Genomic DNA, 20,731 nt, shown 5'->3' on the forward strand with positions numbered 1-20,731 from the left:
GGGGGGATGACACAAACGTCAAGGAAGGTTTCTCAAACTTTCTCAAACAGCTTTCTCCAACAGCATTCTCAAACAGCTTTTTTTCCAACGCATTCTTAAACAGCTTTTTCAAAAACAGTGCTCTCCCTCCTCCCCTGGGGCACATCCTGTTTTTGTTTTTCATCAGTCCTCTGGCCTAATCCCTACCCCCTCTCCTGGATCCAATCAGAGTTCAACCAGGGCTCCCAGTGATAGGCCAGTGACTCATCAGGCAGACAGTACAGGATCACAGCACAGGATCGTCCAAGTGCCCAGGCTCAGCAGGCTCAGGTTCTTGGTAAACAGGGATCACAGGGCCTGGTCACACCCGCTTCCCACAAGATACTGGTCCTCAGCAACCTTCCATCCTTTTCTTTTAGACAAAGCCTCTGTGATAGCACTGGGTCCACATGGGTGATCAAGGGAAGTTTCCTTGGGTGACCTTCCTTGACTTAATCATCTCCACCTTTCCACATCAGGCAATTACTAATATCAGGGGAGGGCTATAAACATGTCTGAGGGTTGTCACTCTGCCTGTCACATCATGATGGGAACATTTATCTCATTATTCTCTATGCATGCATCCTCTGTTCCCAGCTAGGCTCAGAGCTTTGAAGCAGGTCAGGGGTCAAAGATCTTAGACCTGTCTTACCTGAGGAAAGACTCATACTCAGGCTTCAAAGCCACTTTTACTAAGAAAAACTCATTCGATCATGTGTAGAGAACAGAGTGTTGTGTTAGAGAAATCAACCTTCATTCACCCTGCATCCAGTGTGTACTGACTGGTTTTGTGTATCAACTTGATACAAACTGGAGAAAGGAGAGAAAGGAGAGAGAAAAGAGCCTCCTCCATGAGATCCAGCTGTAAGGCATTTTCTCAATTAGTGATCAAGGCGAGGACCCATTGTAGGTGATGCCATCCCTGGGCTGGTGGTCCTGGGCTCTATAAAAAAGCAAGCTGAGCAAGCCAGGGGCAGCAAGCCAGTAAACAGCATTCCTCCATGGCTTCTGCATCAGCTCCTGCTTGAGTTCCAGTCCTGACTTCCTTTGGTGATGAACAGCAATGTGGAAGTGTACGCCGAATAAACCTTTTCCTCCCTAACTTGCTTCTTGTTCATGGTGTTTGTGTAGGAATAGAAACCCTCACTAAGACACCCTGGTATCTTAGTCTTAACTGGCCAACCACCTACAGTACAAGAGGTAAATTTCTGTGGCTTAGAAATTATCAAAACCAAAGCATTTATGATACAGAAAAGTAAGGGCTCTGACTTCCATGCCTGTAAGAAGGACTTTTATGACTATAGAATGCTGTATAAACAGGTTTTGTTGATCGGTTTGAACCTATCAACCCACTGTCTGTAGGAATCCTAGAATTTGAATGAAGGTCTTGGGGGAAGTTGTGATGAAGCTTTCTTCCTTTTGGGACCATAGATGTTTATCACGTGCTCTAGGGTGTCTTGGAACAGCATCACAATGTGAGAGCTATAGTCCTTAAACCCATCAATCTAAGCTCAAGGCAAAAGGCAATGGATTTCCTGAATGAAGAGATAATGAGGTGGGAAAACACAATGCTATTACAGAATTTTGGTCCCCACATGAAAAGACCACTGACATACCCTAGCTTCACTTCTGTGCTGACTAGTTTGATAACAACTTGTCAAGAATAATCAGAGAGGTAGGAGCCTCAGTTGAGAAAAACTGGGCTGTGAAACAACCTGAAGGGCATTTTCTTAATTAATGATTGATGGGGGAAGGAGGGCCCAGCCCATGTAGGTGGAGCCATCCCTGGGCAGGTAGTCCTGGATTCTATAAGAAAGCAGACAGAGCAAGCCATGGGGAATAAGCCAACAATCACCACTCTTCCCGGGCATCTGTATCAGCTGCTGCCTCCAGGTTCCTGCCCTGCCTGAGTTCCTGTCCCGATTCCTTTGATGATGAACAATAGTACTGTTGAAGTGTAAGCCAAGTGAACCCTTCCCTCTCCAGTTTGCTTTGGTTACAGTGAGTTTGTGTCCTGATCCAATCACTTGAGTTTGTGAGGTTTGATTTATATTTTTGTCTGTTGAACTTGGGCTTAGTTTGTGGTTTTACTTCAGGTTTATTACTGCCCATGTTTATCACCTTGACTATTCATCTATCCTCAACATTTATATGTGTTTTAAATTTTTTGCTATATTAGCTATACAAAAAAGAATTTCAAATCCTTCGCCAGTGTCCTCTGACTCCTCGCTCCACATACTTTCCCCATGCCCCTAGATCCAGTTCCCAGCCCAGTCCGGTCACCTGTGCATTCACAACAATCAACTTGGAGGCTTCAGCTAGGACACACCCTGCCTGCCTCTGAGCCACAGACCTTGCCCATACCACATCCAATCTTTCTGCCTGGCCAGACCTTGTGCTTCCTGGCCAGGGTCTAACCAAGTGAGTCTGCCTGACCCTGAACTCCACTCATCCTCCCTAACTCCCAGCTCTCTCCCCAAGCTCCAGGTTCAGACCAGAGGATGTCCCAGCACTGAGACAAGAAAGTGGATATGGTGTCCAACCACTACCTAAAAAGCTACTTGCAATTGATACCTGCTGGCAAAGAAAAAATCAGTTGCTCCAAAGGAGTATCATTAGAACAACAACTGTATGCCAGGGCAGGCACCAGACCCATGTCCAGCAGTAGTTGGCCAACACAAAAACAATTCTATGTTGTTTTTTTTTAAGTGGATTTTTTTTGTCTTTGTAATATTTGCTAATATGTTTTTATTTTTGTTTTTTTGTGTTTATTTGTTGTGGAAAAATAAAAGGGGAGGGAAAGAATATTAAGAACATAAAGTCGGTTGGGTAGGGAAGTGGGGAAGGTCTGGGAAGAGGTATGGAAGATGAAAGGACATGATCAGAATATACTTATGAAAAACATAACAGGCTTATGTGCAGTCTACTAGATGAAGCAATAATGCCAGAGAAGGAAACTAAAGGGATACAAATAGGGAAAGAAGAAGTCAGACTATCCCTATTTGCAGACAGTGATTCCAAAAACTCCACCAGGAAATTTCTAGAAATGATAACACAAATCCAGCAGCATGTTAGGATGCAGAATCAACCTGCAAGTCAATAGATTTTCTACACAAACAAACAGGAAATATAATCATGGACACACTCCCATCCACAATAGCCTCAAAAAAAAAAAAAAAAAAAAAACCTTAAAATATCTGTGAATAAACCTACCCATGAAAGTAAAGGATGTCTACAACAGAAACATTACGTCTCTGAAGAGAGAGATATGGATACTAGAAAATGGAAAGACATCCCATGCTCACATTGTGAAAATGGCCATCCTATTAAAAGCCATTTACAAATTCTGCTGAGAGTCATAGTAACCCGAGGCTTTCTCAGAGGTCCTGATAAAAGAACAATGTGAACATTAGTTCTATGTCCTTCTCAGGAGGTAGACTTGGGAAGGTCAGTCTGGGTCTGGGGCCAGAGCCTCAAAGGAGTTAAGGTTTGGGTCCCTTAGAACTTGACTTCCCCCCTTTAAAAGACTGGTGTTGTCAGCCCCAAAGCTGCTGTGTATTTCAGTCTGTAAGGCTCTTAAGATAACCCTGCCTTTCGCTTTTGTGATACTGATTGATTAGCAGCTATAATACTCCGTAGTGTATACTCAAATGACTAGACATCGAGAGGCCGACCAATGGCACGAATGAGCAGAAGACACTGAGAGCCTAGCCAGCTGCCAGGGTGAGTGAGCTACACCCAGCCAGGGACTCACAGGCTTTTTGGCTCAGTGGCAGTGGAAGCCACTATAATGTATAAATATGTAGTGGACATATAGAAGAGAAAGAAGTGTGAAAGTTTGAGCACTATGAGGAGAGGTGAAACTGAAGATGTCACGGTGAAGAGGAACAGCCTGTTGGGAATAGCCAGCCCTACCACCTGAGGCCATGGTAAAGTCCCAACCAATGCTGCCACTGAGGGCCATGTCTGGGTCTGTGGCCATGCAGCAGCAGGGATCTGTGTAGATGTCGATGGCTCATATTACCACCAAAGACCATGCAGATACCTAGTCTGGGCTGTGCAGAGCTGGCCTCACCTCACTGGCTGTGGCACTCTAGAATGCTGTCCTTACCTCTCACTGACCGCAGCACCTGGGAATCCAGGCCTGCACCTACCTTACCTGGGCAGCACATTAGAGCTGGCCCTGATGGTATGGGTGCTAGTGAGTGAGTCCAGAGGTCATGAGAGTGGAGGAGCTGGCCCTGCCCCTTGTCGACTGCAGCGCTGGGTGAGCACAGGGCCATTCTGGAGAGTTTGCTCTGCCGCTGTGGGTGCAGGAAAGCTGATGGCTGACAAACTCAGCTACCCACACAACCAGATCCAGGGCTTCGCATTGACCCAGTTCGACATTAACCTCATCTATGAACTGCTAGAGTGTGTGAAAGGACAAGTCCTGCATATCCAAAGTTGCAGGATCTCCAGGACATGGGGCGACAACATGCTATCTAACCCCCATGAGGATCCAGTATTGATGGTATAGCAGAAGCCAGAGGTCTCGTACCAGACCAATGACTCATTGCAATAAACATTTACAAGTATAAAGATGTGTGGACAAAAGGGGATGCTGTGAGACACAGCATAACACTACAATTTCCACAATGAGACACTTGTATTTACTTTTGATTTTTATTTTCTTTGACAGGGGGAAGTTACAAGCATGGAGGGTAGAGATGAAGGGATGGGGGAGATGAGTGGGTCCAGAGTACAAGATGTGAAACTCAATCAATCCAAAGGTTTCTGGGTTTTTTTATTTGTTTGTTTTGTTTTGTTTTGTTTTGAAAAAGAAAAGAAAAACCACCATAGTGGGACAGATACTTGCTCGGCTGTGCTCGCGGCTGCTCTACTCACAGTTATAGAAAATGGAAACAACTTGAGTGTCCTTCAGCTGAGTACAGGGCCATGAAAAATGTGGTCCATACACACTATGAAACTGTATTTAGCATAGAGAAAACTCAAAGGAAATTTGCAGGCTAACTGGTAGAACTAGAAAAGATCATATTGAGGTAGTAGGGTAACTCAGATAAGAGTACCATGTTCTCATTCACTGAAGGCTCCCAGTTCCCAGTCTTCACATGTGAATATGTAACCTGTGGTAACTACAGAAAGTGGGAAAGGGAAAGGGGATTACTGGGGGGGGGGTACAAAACAAAAAGGAAATGGCGGGGTATGTGTCCTCAGAAGGTGGGAGTAGAGGGTTCTATTTAAGGAGAAGGAATGAAATAAATACAAAAGAACAGTAAGAATGAAAAAAAAAAATAGAAGAGGGATCATCATAAATGTACATCATAACTATGCACATAAACACCTGTAATACACATTACTCCCTGTATAAATGTACAAAGCTTAAATGAACCTTTTGCTATCTGAGCTGGCAATGCTCCCCACAAAGGCCATGGACTGTCTAACAAAGTCCCAAACATCAGTCATGAGAAGGAAGCCATCCTCTGAGTTTATCAGAGGTGTTTAAGACTGCCCAAATACCGTAGGCTATTGCCCTTGGTTGTTGTCCTTTAGAGGTGGAACTTAACTCCCTGTGCCTGGAGATGTCCTGCACATCACATGATCAGAAGCCCTGAGCTAGATCTCACCAGACAGCCCCTCCCCGAGACCTCATTTCCATGGTAACCAGAGAGGGCCATGTTAAACTTCCAATGGAAGGAAGCAACAAATAGTCCTCCCCAGCAATGATGCCTATGAACCACAATTCCCAGCATGGCATGATAACCCTTGTCATCCTGTGGCTGCACTCATACACTGCAGTAACCAACAGCTCTCTAGTTGGACCGAGAAATCATACTTGTTACTGGAAACCTAGCCAACTACCGAAGACTAGTGAAGCCATGGATGCTGAAGAAATATATATATATATATATATATATATATATATATATATATATATATATATATATATATATGCCACTTCAGTAAACCAGTGTAATCTTTAAAGATGTACACTAAATATATTCATTCTTATACCCACAGGTTAAGTGTAGGTCTCATCCCTCATTAAGGAAACTTCTCTTTACAACATATAAAGACCATTACAGAAAGCCATAACTGATCAAAATGTGAGCTGTGGAGACCAGCCCCAGTAGATCCATCTACAAAAGAATTCCTGCACCTCAGGCTCAGGGACTGCTGTGGAAGAGCAGGTAGAAAGAGTGTAAGAGCCAGACTATCAAGAAGTCTGCTGTGAGGTTGTGTCTCCTAGAAATGTCAGAGTCGAGGTCCATAAAGCCTCACTGACATATCTGCCGAAACATAACCTACACAGAGAGGGCGCAAATGAGCATGCCAATGTGAAGGCAGAGAAACTCAGCCCTAGGCAAAGAACAGGCAACTGCGTAAAGCTGACCACAGGAGGAGGTCTTCCCCAGGGGAGAGCACAGCGATTAATTATCCAACACCATGATCAGCCCTGAAAACACACACGTACTTAATAGTGTTAGACTGCACACGCTGCTTATATATATTTATGAATACATGTATAACATTTTTAAAAGAGGCCTTGAATTTAAAAGATAGCACTGGAGAGGTACATGGGTTTGTAGAGAAGGGGAAAGAAATTATGGCAAGCATTTTGATCATATCTACCTCTACCTCTACCTCCACCCCTATCCCCAGTCTCTCCATGAGCTTAAAAGTTGAGTGTCCACTTATCCTCCATCCCTGTCACCTATGAGACAAAAGATGCCTTGGAGCATCTTGAGTGACAGTACATTTTCTTACATCACAGTGGAGAAGGGAGCTACCATCCTTTTGATGACCATAAATTTAAGAATTTCCAGAGACCACTGTGGCCACCAGAAGTCCAGATCATCAGAAAGGCTTCCTCCAGCAGCTGATGGGAGCAGATGCAGAGACCCACAGCCAAACATTAGGTGGGGCTCAGGAAACCCCAAAGAAGAGCGGGAGGAAGGATTGTAGGAGCTAGAGAGGTTGCAGACACCAGGGGAACATGGCCCACAGAATCAACTAAGCAGGGATCATGGGGGCTCACGGACACTGAACCATCAATCAGGGAGCCTGCAGGGTCTGCACTAGGTCCTCTGCATATATGTTATGGCCGTGTAGCCTGGTGTTATGGGACTCCTAACAGGGAAAAGGGGAGGTACCTTTTACCTCATAGGACTTTGCCCCTCCCACTGAGTTGCCTTGCCCAGCCTTGGGGATTTGTGCCCAGTCTTATTGCATCTTGTTTTGCTGTGTTTTGGTTGATATCCTTGGAAAGCCTGTTCTTTTCTGAAGGAAAATGGAAGTGAATCTGGGGAAGAGGGGAGGTAGGGGCTAGGTGTACAGGAAAGAGAAACTGGTCAGGGTACATTGTATGAGAGAATTAGAAAAAAAAATATTTCATGAGTGTAGAGATGAAGTCTGCACAAGCCTAAGTTTCCAAGAAATTTTAGTGAAAGCCATTGAGGCAGCCTACATCACACCACACTCTCCAGTGAGCTGCTCCCCTCTTGCATATACCACAGGGCAAACCACAGATTTTGTCTGTCTCCATTGCCTGTGCTGCAATTATTAAAGGTCCAGATGTCCTCCTTAAGGGTTGAATGTGAAAATCGCAGCCTGTCATGTGACCGAATGCTTGGCCTCTCTCAGGTAGTGCTGAGAGCCAGTAAAAGCATGGGAGACAAAAACCTATTAGAATCAAATCACTGGAAAGAATCAAGGCTTCCAAAAACAAAACAAAACAAAACAAAACAAAACAGAAAACCCATAATACCTCAAATATATCTCTCCAAACCACTGGCTCCTCCCAGGACAATCCCTTTCCTGTTCTCTGAAAGCCTGAGGCAAAGCCACCCTCCTTTAAGTTGCTTCTTACCAGGTTTGGTCACAGGCATAAGAACAATACCTAATGCTGTCCTTGGGGGTCAATGAAACCGCATTGGATTGCGCCCTACTATCATTGGTTCACTCTTTTGTGACATCACAAAAAAAAAAAAAAACAAAAAAAAACAAAACGTGACAGACACCATAGAGACTGGCTTAAGCTTAGATTTGTCTGAAGCTCATGTTTGTGTCAATAGCCATTGGGTTCCAACTTTGACTTTGAAAACCTTATATTTCCCAGATCTGTGGGACTTTTTTTTTTTTTTTTTTTTTTTTTTTTTTGGTTTTTCTTTTTTTTTTTCAGATCTGTGGGACTTTTTTTTTTTTTTTTTTTTTTTTTTTATGTGAGTTTCCTACTTTGTTGCTTCGGGTCTTGGTGCCTTTTGTTTTTGGTTTGTTTTTGTTCATGCCCTTATGACTTTTGCTTTGGGCTTTGTGCAACTGTGTTTATTTTCCTTCACTGTAATTTTTCAGTTTCACCTAGTCTGTGGTGAAACATGTTACTAGCTATGAAAAATGAGGTACTTTGTGACAATTCCACATGTCGACTTTTGAATTTTATCATTTCCCCTCCCCCCACCCCGCCCTGTGAATTTTTACCAGATTCCAACATGTGGCTAAAATTCTCTTTACATTAAGGCCCCATCATCCACCCATCCACGCCATAGTACAAATAAGCCAATGTCCATCTATGTACCAGAAAATGACAGCATCCTGCTCTTGGTGGCTGAGCACAGGGGTCTTCCTTTGAACCTGCCTGGACACCAGTTTATGTGGACTTTCTAGCGTTTCTTGCTAAATTCACCCTGATCATAAAGCATCAGATTTTCAATATCCTGGTGAACTTGGTACTCTCATTATGGATCTTCACGTGTATGTCCATCCAGGAAACTGGCTGACACTTTGCCTTGTGTCTAGGGTTTTGGGTCAACAGCAATGCTATCTTCAGTTTAGCAGCATTTCTTCCATTTCTAGTTGATGCCCTTGCTCTTCTTCAGTGGTGGACGGGAGTTCATCAGTGAATCCATGGCCTGTAGCTATTCTTAGTTAGGAGATACTTCATTTCTATTTCAATTGTGTTCTGTATATTGTTGTCTTGAAATGTTTTAAAATATCCTTCTTTCAGGACAGTCATCTCTCTGTAATATAAGTTTGCCCAATTGTCCTGTGGATTTTATTTATTTCGATAACAATTGCCTTTATTAGTACCTTCATTGTTAGTTGAGCTAGGTAAGAGGTGTCAGTTTTCATTGCTTCTTGGCCTTTTGGCTAAGATCAAGTGTAGAGGTGTCAGTTTTCTTGATCATTTCAAATAAGCTTCTGTTTCTTTGGTACTTTGTCACTTTTGGTGCCTACTCAACCCCAGCTCTCATCTTCCCTATGCTTTGTCATCAACTGCTTTGGAGTTTCAGCTGCTCTTGTTTGTCTACAACCTTGAAGAGCATCATTAGGTTGTTTGGGGAATCTGGGATTTTAAGAGGTGGAAATTTGTGGCCATAAATTTCCCTCTTAGATTTGCTCTAATTTTTTTTAAAGCATTTTGTAGTGGTACCATTTTCCATCTGTAAAGGTAGCAAAGATAATGGAAGAGCTTTGAAACAGCCTCTTTGATGAGGACATCCTCACATTTATTATGTCTTAATGACCCTGGTCCACTGCTTATTTTCAAAGCTTAAGCAGCATTCCATGTACACACCAATACCAGAGTAGCTGTGAAGATCTTGGACAAGGCCTTCAAGCATTAAGAGAGAGCAGTCCTAAACCCTAACACTGTGAAATCTTCCAGCCATTTGACAAGCCAAAAAGACAGATTTGATCATGGAATGTATGGCAGGGGGAGACATGGTCAACCTCATAGAGGCATATGGCTGTATGTAGAGGGGAGAGACGGTGGCACCTGCAGTTCAGAACCTCCATGAAAGAAACATTGCCCATGTGGCATGAAAGTGACAGTGTGCTCTTGAATGTAGACAAACAACAGACTCAGTGAAGTCCTGATGGCCATAAAAGTCACCTCTGGCTAGACATTGTCACTGGCACATTTTCTTACTTAGCACTAGAGAAAATGGAGATAATCACGAACTTATCATAGACATGTAGATACCATAATCACTCTGATTTACACTATGGTCACTGGGCCCACACCATACAAGACTTCAACCTCTTCAGATCTGCACTAGCTGGTCACAGTCACAAATATATGAGTCTATGAAACCTACCAAAAACTGCAGAAAAGTTCATTTCATACCTATGCATTATAGAGCCTAGGTCCAAGGTGCCTATCAAACACAAGCCGCCAGTGAGATACCTATGACTGTCTCACTGTGTGAAGCCTCACCATGAGCCTCCAGAAAATAGTCTGCAGAATCCTAGTCGCCAAGACTGTGGACACGATGTTAACTATGCCATTGCTTTGACTACAAGGTTTAAGAAATCATAGAATCTGTAAGGAAGAAAAGGCATAATGATATCATGGCTACTTACAATATAATCTACCATCAATTCAATAATGGCTACCTCTATCAGCAAATATGGAAACTTGCAAACATCCATTCAAACATAAGCCCCGCAGGTCCTTCTACTCTCCCTCTTCCCATGAGGAGGAGGAGGAGGAGGGAACCTGCCTTCCTACCACTTCCTACCACTATCTCATCTAGAAAACTGCAAGTTGTTGTTGAAAAAGAAAGGAACAGGCAGCACAGGGGACAACTTGCCTGCCATCACCTGATCCTTTCAGCAGCAGTAACCAGCCCGAGGGTGCATCCACAATCAAAAATCAACTGAAGAAGGGGTACAAGTAGGTATGGGGATTGATTCTTCACCTGTTTCGCAGTTTATGTTGTTGCTTCCTTACCCCAAAGAAAAGATGCACACACCCTGGGGGAGGGGCTACAAAATAAGAAAAAAATTGAGTCCCACAGGAAACCTGGTAGGCATGGCCACCAAGATTTACTTCTGTGTTGTATTCCCTTTGCTTTGTAAATGTGTTCTGCCGTTGGCAGACTGCATCCATTTATAGAATATGAACCTTTAAGCACCCCCCTTATCTGGGAAAGTTGAGCCAGAAACAGATAGCAGTTCGGACCAGAGTCTGTGAAGGAGGGAGGAGGGCTTGGTCTGGGGTGCACAGATCAGAAGGGCGAAATCAAAGGAGTGAGCCATGCCACAGTGGAGCTAGGTTGGCGCTGAGATTCGTCTGATCTCAATCACTGACTGCACTTTTCATCTTCGTTCAAGGACTGAAGAACAGACTCCCATATCTACTTGTTAAACATTGGAGCTGGTTTCTACCTGGTACGGACTGAGAACCACAGGATGCAGTCTAGAACTTTTAAGGCAGTGTGCCCAAACAACTGTCAACCACCACACACCAACAAGAAACATGACACAAGCTCCTATTCCCCCTCCTCTAACAGCAAGGTTTGAGCTAATAGCCCCCACCATCTTTCAGTTCACTGTGACCCAAGCATCAAGTTCTGGAGAGAGATCCGCATGGCTTCCACCGTAAGGACCAACCCTCTAGGTTCTATGTGTGTGACTGAACACTCACACAAAGATGAGTCCCACAGAGTTCAGAGTGTTTACCAGCTAGTCCCCTCTTCCACACCAACAGTATCCCTGATGAGTTGTATAGAAACTGTATGCCCAGGAGGAGGAAGAGTGGCAACAAGAAAAGGGGGAGGGGAAGTGGGACAATGTGAAAGAGAGAAGAGGGAAGGGGAGAGAAAGGCATCAAGCAGGGTGAAGCCAGAAGGAAGACAGTCTGAGGGGAAATTCTAGTCACCAAGATAAGGAAAAAAGGATGCATGCACTGGCTAGGGGCAGGGGCCTTGAACTAGCAGGAACAGGGCCAACACTTCCCCTGTAGAGCAGAGTTGGAGGGTGCAGGGCCACAAAGAGGAGAGAGCCTGTTCCCAGTGGAAGCCCAGCTTATACCAAAGAGAAAATGTGGGATGCTGCCTTTTAAATCTACGCCTGGGGACAAGATGGAGCCACAAGGTGTCCCCAGTAGGGCGAAGGGAATCCCAGAGCCATCTCATCCTCCTCCCCTTGCCTGACCCAGGCTTCAGCAGCTCTGTCATTGTCTCCACAGCCTCCTTACTCCAGCCTCATATGATGTCATCTCCTCCGCTCCTAAGCTCCCACAGAGGGATTCCTGGTACTTCCCTTTGGCCCAGAAGGAAATATCATGCATATTAGATTGAAGCCCCAATGATGACCCTAGGGCTGGCAGCCAGTAAGATCTTTGCAAGGTCCTAATCAGGGAGGAGCTTGCAGGTTTCCTGGGTGGCATGCAGTCAAGTGATGCTCCCGGAATGAGCAGAGTTACACCTTTGGGTGACAGCTGGGGGCTAATCTCTGTGGCCACACTGCTGTCAGGATATTGACTTCAGTACTGGCTCATGGTAGAAGACAAGTTTCTGATCTATGCTTTTGACTTGACAATGGTCTGAGTTTAGAGGAGGGAAACATGGGGCGGCTGCAGTCAGCCTCCAAGACAGCCAGGTACCATTGGTATTTCCTTATTGAAGACCGAAAGATGGCTGAGAGACTGGCGAGGCTGGGCTTTGGGAAAGGGTCTGGCATCTGTTGTCCCAAAATGTGGTTGAGCATCAGGTCATATTGAAGGAAGTTCCCATGTGGCAAGAAGGCTGAGCTGTTGTGAGCCAATCACTGCATTGTGCATCACGATCTACAATCATGACCACCAAGTGAGTCCCACAAGTCCTGCTGTGGGAAACAAGGGCAGAGCAGATTTGGGCTGGAGGTGACTACTAAGTCAAGGCTCCAGTCCATAATGAAGCCAATCTAGGAAAGGCATATGCTCACTTTCACTGTGTTGGGGAGTCTTGGTGGGGACAAACCAAGTGAATCAGTCAATGTAATACTGACTGAGTCTTGGAGATGCACAGAGCTGTGCACCAAGAGGCTGTATGACTTTGTGGCATGGCTCCAGCCATACTTCTTGGGACATGTCCCTCATTCCTTTGGCCTTTTACCCAAGAGAATGATGGGCACTCAAACCTAGCCAGCTCATAGACTATTTCCCTGACTTTTCTTCTGTTCCTCCCTTTTCCAATGGGAGAAGATTCAGTCACTGGGAACTACCACATACCCAGGCTTTTGGCATGCATGCCCTTTGTGGAGCCCACAGATGTAAGCTCACAGAGAGAATACACTGTGCACCTTGTAACAGACTCTTAAGTAGTTGCTCTGGTCACAAAGAGTTTTGTCAGAGAATCGTATAACTTTGTAAACCAGTCACAACGCTCTTTGTAGCCAGAGGTCAATTCCAAAACTCTTGGAACAATATTTTTCTTCCTTTGGTTTTCTTGAAGTATGTGCTCTCTGAGAAGCATGTGAGGAAGGTGAGACTTTGAAGGGCAGGGCACATGGATGGGGAGTTGTTTCTGGGTATGTGTTCCCAGATCCTGCAAGCCAGGACAGCAGCCAGACAGGGAGCCTCACTCAGCTCTGCCGACGTGTCTTCCAGGGCAGGTCACAAAGAAAGGGACCAGGTGTTGTAGCTCCAGCCAGAATGAACTTGTTCTCTGAAAAGGTGGTAGGTCTTGGTTCTGGAGAAGAGGAAAGTCCATGACAGCTATCCATTTATTATCTCAAATCTTCTTCCTCTTTTCCTTATCCAGATGGCCCATCTATGTATCTTCCTCATTCTGCCTGAAGGACTTCCTCAGCCCTGAAGGAGACCAAGCTGGGTTAGAGTGGCACTGTTCATGCCTGCCCTGTTTAGAAAATACAGTAACTGAACACTGGGTAAGTACAAGGCCAAACTAAGCAGAGATGAGAGCTGAAGAGGAAATACGACTTAAGATTTCGTACCTGCAGCAGGTAAGGAGCATATGGATCTCACTCAGGTTAAAATGTCTTCTTTGAACACGGAAAACATTGGAGTTTTGGCCTCAGGACCTGGACGTCGTCCTGAATAAGCGAGCCCACTGCTGAGCATGCTAAGTGGCAGGTCCACTACATCACTGAGCTGATAAATATCTTCTCTTCTAACTCATCAACTTTGGGCCGTACAAGCCTGTGTGTGTGTGTGTGTGTGTGTGTGTGTGTGTGTGTGTCTACTTAGAGTGGATTCAATGTAAAGTGGGCTTCCAAGAGAAGCACCTCTCCTGCCCAGATGTGTCTCTGTAGGGGAGGAACAGGGTGGGACTAACGGAAACCAAAAACCTGCAAATGCGTACTGTAAAGTCATCTTGTTTTGTAGATATCTTCCTTGCCTACTCTCATTAAGCTCTTGATACTTAATATCCAACTGTGTCCTATCTGAATTCTTCTGTTTTAGGAGCATTAGAGCCCCCCCCCATTAAATTATGTACTGTCTCACAGGCTTCAAGCTCTCATTTGGCCCCTGGGTGTTCAAGGCTCTTGGAGACAGGTCAGAATCTCTCCTCGTGTGCCATTCCCTACACGTGGAGGTCAGATTGAGAGGTCACCATCTCCAAAGGCTCTGACACTCCCCATGACAGGATGAGTCGTCAGGACAGAAATTATATCCTCCACAGTTGATATCCCACACCCCAACATTCCCATCTCTCTAGTTTTTCCCCAAGGTCCCATGGTTAACACTCTCCATGAAGTGCTCCATTTCCTACAGCACAGGGACTGAGGGCTAACCCAGAGGGAACTCTGGATACTGCATGGCAAGGATGAGCCCATGAGTGTAGTGCAGGCAAAGTCGTGGGAGGAGGAGGCTTCCGTTTGGCTGAAGTTTCTCCTAGGCTTGCTTTGGGAAATAGCAACAGAGGGGCATGGTGAGGAAAACGTAGCGATGGTGAAGATTAGAAACTGAAGCTCAGAGAAGGGAGCTGAACTGAGAATTGTCTAGGAACTCAGTGGTCATCCTGAGATCTCCCATGAAGCCTTGAGGATAGCTGGGAGCAGAAACCAAGTGTGTACAGTGTGAGGATGCTGCGGGCCTGGGGCAAGCCAGAAGCCCTCTCAGACCAGGAGAGGAAGCCTAGGTGAGCAGACACTGACACCACCACCACCACCATCCACATCTGAAAGCCCACTGAGCAGTAAGTACCTTGATGAGCCAGATCCAGTCAACAAAGTAGAAGGCTCTGGTGAAGATACTGGGGTGGACTGAGCACTCTCCAGAATCACCCTAAGGAAAGACAGGAGGAGTTAACATGGGGTCAGATACACCAGGAGTCGGGGCCCACGCAGATACACTGGATCAAATCTCCAGGACATGAGACTGAGCGTCTGGTGGCGCCTGAGCTTGTGGATGGGTGTTATCTTAGGAAAGGCAGGGCCAGGTTGGAGAACACCAGCCACGACCAGTGTGACTTTGGAGACAGCAACTTGTCTCAGCTGTTCCCTGTTACAGGTCCATCATGAAGTGCTGCCCTCCAGGATGCTGAATACTCTGAAGCTGTAAGTTAAAACCAGCCCTTCACCCCTTCACAGTTTCCAGCCAGGCATTTGGTCTCGGTACCTATCTCTCTGGTCTGCATTCAGAACATTATCACTGGGACTACTGAGTATCCACAGCAAGCTACGACTGAAGGACAGAACACAGATGCTTTCTTGGCAACTATCCAACTCACCCCAGTCCTCAGCCAATTTCCCAGTCTCCATTCTTGGCTTCTACCCTATGTACAGCCCTCTTACAACAAACTCGGTGTCTACTCAGTGCCATCCTGATCAAGCAATGGCCAAGCATCCCAACACCAGTGCCCACCACCACCATTAGGGCCACTTTTGAGAAGGGAAATATAACTTACATCTCCCCATGTTACAAATTAGGCAACTGAGGCACAGAGAGATAGCCTAGTTTTTCAGAGCTAACACCAGGATATTAATCCAGGAAAGCTATAACACCTGAGACATTAGCCGGCAGAACCCCCTTCACTCCCAGGCCCAAGACACAATCCTAGGATCCCCCATTTCACCTCCAGAGACACAGCCTGGGTGGGAAGCTATGGACAGACACAAATTTCAGCTGAGTGAGTAGTTCTGTGGTGAAATGGGGATACTGATCTTTCCTTTACATAAATGTGAAGATTAAAAATAGTGCGTCCTGCCACATGCCTGGACCATGGCAGGTGCTGGGCAGTACACAGTTGACGCCATTCAAGATGAAGCAGGGAGCAAGCGGTGGGCAAGTGAGGAAGTAGAGGTCTCTTCCCAGGCCCATCACAACCATCAACTGCACAGCAAGCTCTCCAACGTGACCGATCCAAAACAAACAGCTGACCCACTGCCAGGGACAGGGTGCCAACAGTCACTAGTATTCATTCTCTGCCTACCAAACCCCACTGTGCTGACAGGGAAAAGTGCCTGTAGACTGTTTCAAGCCCATTTGGCAAATGCAATTAATTTGGTCAGCATTAAATTGTCTTTCCATAATTGCATGTGCAGATGCCCAGGCAGGAGAAAGGGACAGGATGAAAAGGCCATTAATGTCACTTGCTTGCCAGCGGTTAGCTGTGCTAGTGGGAGATGCTAAAACCAGCCAGACACAATGGAGGCCCAACTGTCCACTTACTTGCCACCCAAGCTGCAGAAAATCCTGGGGGGGGGGGGGGTAGGTGCAGCAATTCATCTGCAGAGTGCTTCTGTGCCGCTGGGGTTCTGGGGCTGGGCCAACTCCTCAAAGCCCTGGATCTTAAAGTTGTAGGTGTCTTTCCAGGTAAGACTGTGAGCCAGGTCTGAGGTATTGCTAGGACCCTCTCTCATATGGGAAGAGTCTGGCTGGCCCAGGCTAAGTCTCCTGTGCACCTAGAGGAGATCTTGGCAGCTTATGCCCACAGAACTCCTACCTCCCCAATCCCAGCCTGAGTCATCCAGCTACCTGAGCGAGTCACAGTTAACAAAGCTGTGGGGCTAAACAAGCTTCCCTGGAAAACAGCTCCGGGGCTTCTCACAAGGTCCTGCCCCCTCCCGGAGGATCTATGGGCCCTGCTGAGGGAGGAGGGGTGATTTGTCCAGTGCTGTAACCAATGTTAAGGTGCCTGTGCTCCTCCGGTAAATAACCTCTCATTCATGCTCCTGTAAGCAACCCAAGTGAAACTGATTGGCTCACTACACACACACGCGCACACACACACACACACACACACACACGCACACATACACACACACAGTTAGAAGTGAGTGAGGGCACTGGAGAGATTCCTTAGAAGTTAAAAGCACTGGCCACACTTCTAGAAGAGCTGGTTCAATTCCCAGCACCCACATGGTGACACAACCATCCATAACTCAGTTCCAAGGTATCTGACTCCCTCTGATCTCTCTAGACACCAAACACACAGGGGGCACGGACATCCGTCCATCCAAAACGCTCAGACACAAATATAAGAAAAAAAAATTGTTTTTAAGTAGAAGTGGGGCTAGTCAGGAAAAAAGGAAAGGATCTACACAAGTGGAAGAGGACAAGAGAAAATGTGAGTAAAAATGGTCAAAATACATATATTAAATACAGTATACAGGCTCAGTGTATACTAGGCAAGATGGCACCGTGGCTATGGGCATCGACTGCTCTTCCAGAGGTCCTGAGTTCAATTCTCAGCAACCACATGGTGGTTCACAACCACCTGTAATGGAATCTGATGCTCTTTTCTAGAGTCTGAAGACAGTGATAGAGTACTCATATATAGAAATAAATAAATCTTTTAAAAATTACAGTATAAATATGTATATATAAAAAATATATAAAAACATGAGTGTGTGTGTGTGTGTTTATAGTACCCAGGGGCTGGCTGATTATTGTAAAATGTCACAACAAAACCCACTATTACATATAAATAGTATATGCTAATAAGAAACTTTAAAAATAGCCTTCCTGTACCCACACAGTGAGTAAGCTCTCTGTATTCATACAGGCCTCTTAATGCATAAGCAGACCTCCAAGTCAAACAATTCAAGTACAATGGGACAAATGAGTGGAGGGTCCAGTGGGGAAGGGCTGGTCTGAATCACGGCTTTGTTCTGGAGATGGGTCAGGGTGGTGGGCATCTCTCATTGGGATCTGGGAAGTCTTGATTAATAGACCCTCCCTTGAGTCGTTTTCTGACTCAGCTCCTGCTGTCCACTCACTCATTCCCCTAAGAGTGCAGAATGAAAAGAGAACAAGGAGAGGGACTGGAGAGATGACTTACACATGAGGCCCTGAGTTTCCATCTCCAGAGCCCATCTAAAAAACTGCCCATGATGGCATGCACCTATAACCTGGTGCTGGGCAGACAGTCCCAGGGGAGCAGGGAGGTCACTGGGGCCATCTGGCCTAGTCAAAATCGGGAATCTCAAGGTTCAGTGAGACATTGTCTCAAAACATAGGTGGAGAGTGGCAGAGGAAGATAATGTTGACTTCTGGCCTCTACATTGATACATGTGTGAACATGAGTGGACAGAGTGGTAAGCAGAGCCATATGTGTCAGAAAACCCACCCTCCTTTATGTGGGCCAAGCCTGGCTTGGGTGGGGCAAGACCTAGATCCATCTCTGGTTCTGCCTCCTAGGCCATAGCATCTCGGCCCCTCTCTGATCTCCCTTACCACCAGTCAGGTCGTGAGTGAGATGCAGACAGACTTGGGAACTTCTGGGTTCTTCCTGGCTCCAGTCCCAGATGCTGTTCCTGCTAAGGCCGCCACACACCAAGAGTTTGCCTTGGCAGGCATACCTGCTCCAGCTGTACCCCACTTCTCAGATTTGAGGTTCTAAAAGCTAAGCTCATCAGAAGCACCTGAGGGACTCCTTGGGCCCTGTATGGCATAGAGAGGCCAACAGAGCTGGGGCCACTAGGTCAGTGGGACGTATACCCTCATCAGGCACGGTGGGGCATGATTACATATGCACAATGTGAAAGCAGGGGAAGTAGTGAGGAAGGAAAAGAATTGACTGTTCCAGCTCTCATTCCTGCCTGAGGACCTCCCGCTTTCACCCAGATCACCCCACCACTGTCTGTGAACTTCCCACCTCTCACCTACTGTGCAGGATTGACCTTATGCCTACCTCCTCCAACAGCCACACAGCCAACCCACCCACCTGTGACAGGGCCACTTTGCCTGATGATTTTTGAGACACACCAAGCCCAGAGATGATCTTCCAGATGCAGCATGACCTGCATCCCGTGAGCCTCCTTGTCAGTCCTGGAAATCTGCCGCCAACTCCAAACTCTGCTTGCACTGCATCCCTTGGGCACTGCTTGCCAGAGACTCCAGCAAAGAAGCTGCTCCCATGACAGTGACACAAAGTCTGCACAGCCCACAGTGGGTTTGCCTGGCCTAGAAGGTGTCTAAATATTTAACTAATCCACACTTAAATAGCAGAAAACCACACCAGGACCATCTTTAACACAAGAAGATGTAAACCCATGCCCCTGCTCAGCATAGCAGCTGCAGCCTCTTTCAGCTTGCCTCCATTCCCATTTGCTGCTAAACTACCCCATCTGGCATTCACATGTAGGAATTCTGAAGCAATAACAATAATAAACTCCAGATACCCACCTGTTCAGACTGGAAAGGGGGAAATGCAATCCTTTCTCCTTGCAGATTCCATAAGTATAAGCGTAGAAACCCTAATTGAAACTGCACATATACACACACAGATCTACCTGAGAATGCTTGTGCACACACACACACACACACACACACACACACACACACGTGCATAAACACTCCCAGAACTAGTGAGTCCAGCAAGATGTCAGCATATGAGATCTACACACAAAGGTTAACTGCATCCTTGTCTATTAATAGTGAACAGATCTAAACTGAACTTTAAATGCTATATTCAATTACTTTTTAAAAAAATGAAACACTTGGGAATAAATCTAGCAAAATACCCCAGGGCTTCTAAGCTCAGAACTAAGCAATGTGAGAGAAATCAAGGACTATCTTGAGAAATGGAGAGGCCTGCCATGTCCATGGGTGAGAGGACATGACCCAATACGTGTGTCCATCCTCCCCACATGAATGCACAGGGAAGCAATCCCTATCAAAACCCAGCGATGATGTATGTTTGCAGAAATGAAAACAAACAAACAAAAAACCTGCAGGGACAAATCATGCCACCCACTTTTGAAACTTACCATAGAGACACAGTATCAAGACAATGTGGCACAGATAGAGGGACAGACACACAGACCAGTAGAACAGATAGATGCGGTAAACCCACAAACACACCCCCAGAAGCAAGGCCAAGGATTTTTTTTAGTATGCAAGGAACTGTGGCCTCCTACACATGCAGCAAGTGCTCTACCACGGAGCCACACCCCAGCCCTGGCCTCTGACTGTTGGCAAGGACCTAGAGCCCCCTGAAGGAAAGATGGTGCCTTCTTCCAGCACGTGGGGGACTGTAGTCAAAAGGCAAGGGGAAGTTCTGAGAGAGAGGGGTCCTTGCTCTGTCCACAACTCGATGCTGAACACCAACAATAGTAATGGGCACTCCGTAAGCAGTCCAGAAACACAGGCTAAATGGCTAAGTGTGAAATAGTGATTTTAACATTTTTAAGACTATCACTTTTTGACACTGTGTACCACCTATAGCCCTGAATGTCTGACGTAATTAGCCTTAACACAATCAGATGAGTGCTATCCTTCCAGCCTGATAGAAGGAAATTTGAAGTTCAATATTTCCCATTATTACCCAGCATTTAGAAAGTATTTCTAGCATGTAATAATCAATGGGGTGTGGGGAAGGCCATGAACTTGAAAGAGAGCAAAGAGGAGTGGATGGGAGCCTCTGTAAGAAGGAGAGGGAAGGGTGAAGTGATGCAAATCATGCTAATCTCATAAATAAAAACAATGAATAAATGGAAGGAAGGAAGGGGAGAGAAGGAGGGAGAGAAGGAAGGAAGGAAG

General features: G+C 45.9%; 1 long non-coding RNA gene across 2 annotated transcripts in view; it reads right to left on the minus strand.

The window, feature by feature from the left end:
- Nucleotides 1-20,731, minus strand: part of LOC110327230 — a 61,620-nt gene that overhangs the window by 29,816 nt on the left and 11,073 nt on the right. The window contains exons 1-3 of one of the 2 annotated variants that reach the window (XR_002380817.1): nt 18,915-18,982; nt 14,951-15,031; nt 12,922-13,594 (exon numbers count right to left, since the gene is read on the minus strand). This is a non-coding gene — a long non-coding RNA (uncharacterized LOC110327230). Of the gene's footprint in view, nt 1-12,255; nt 13,595-14,950; nt 15,032-18,914; nt 18,983-20,731 lie in introns of those variants that run through there. The other variant, XR_002380818.1, reaches the window with a different exon arrangement.

This window comes from Mus pahari, chromosome 1, assembly GCF_900095145.1.
Source record: "Mus pahari chromosome 1, PAHARI_EIJ_v1.1, whole genome shotgun sequence".
Taxonomy (NCBI): Eukaryota; Metazoa; Chordata; class Mammalia; order Rodentia; family Muridae; genus Mus; species Mus pahari.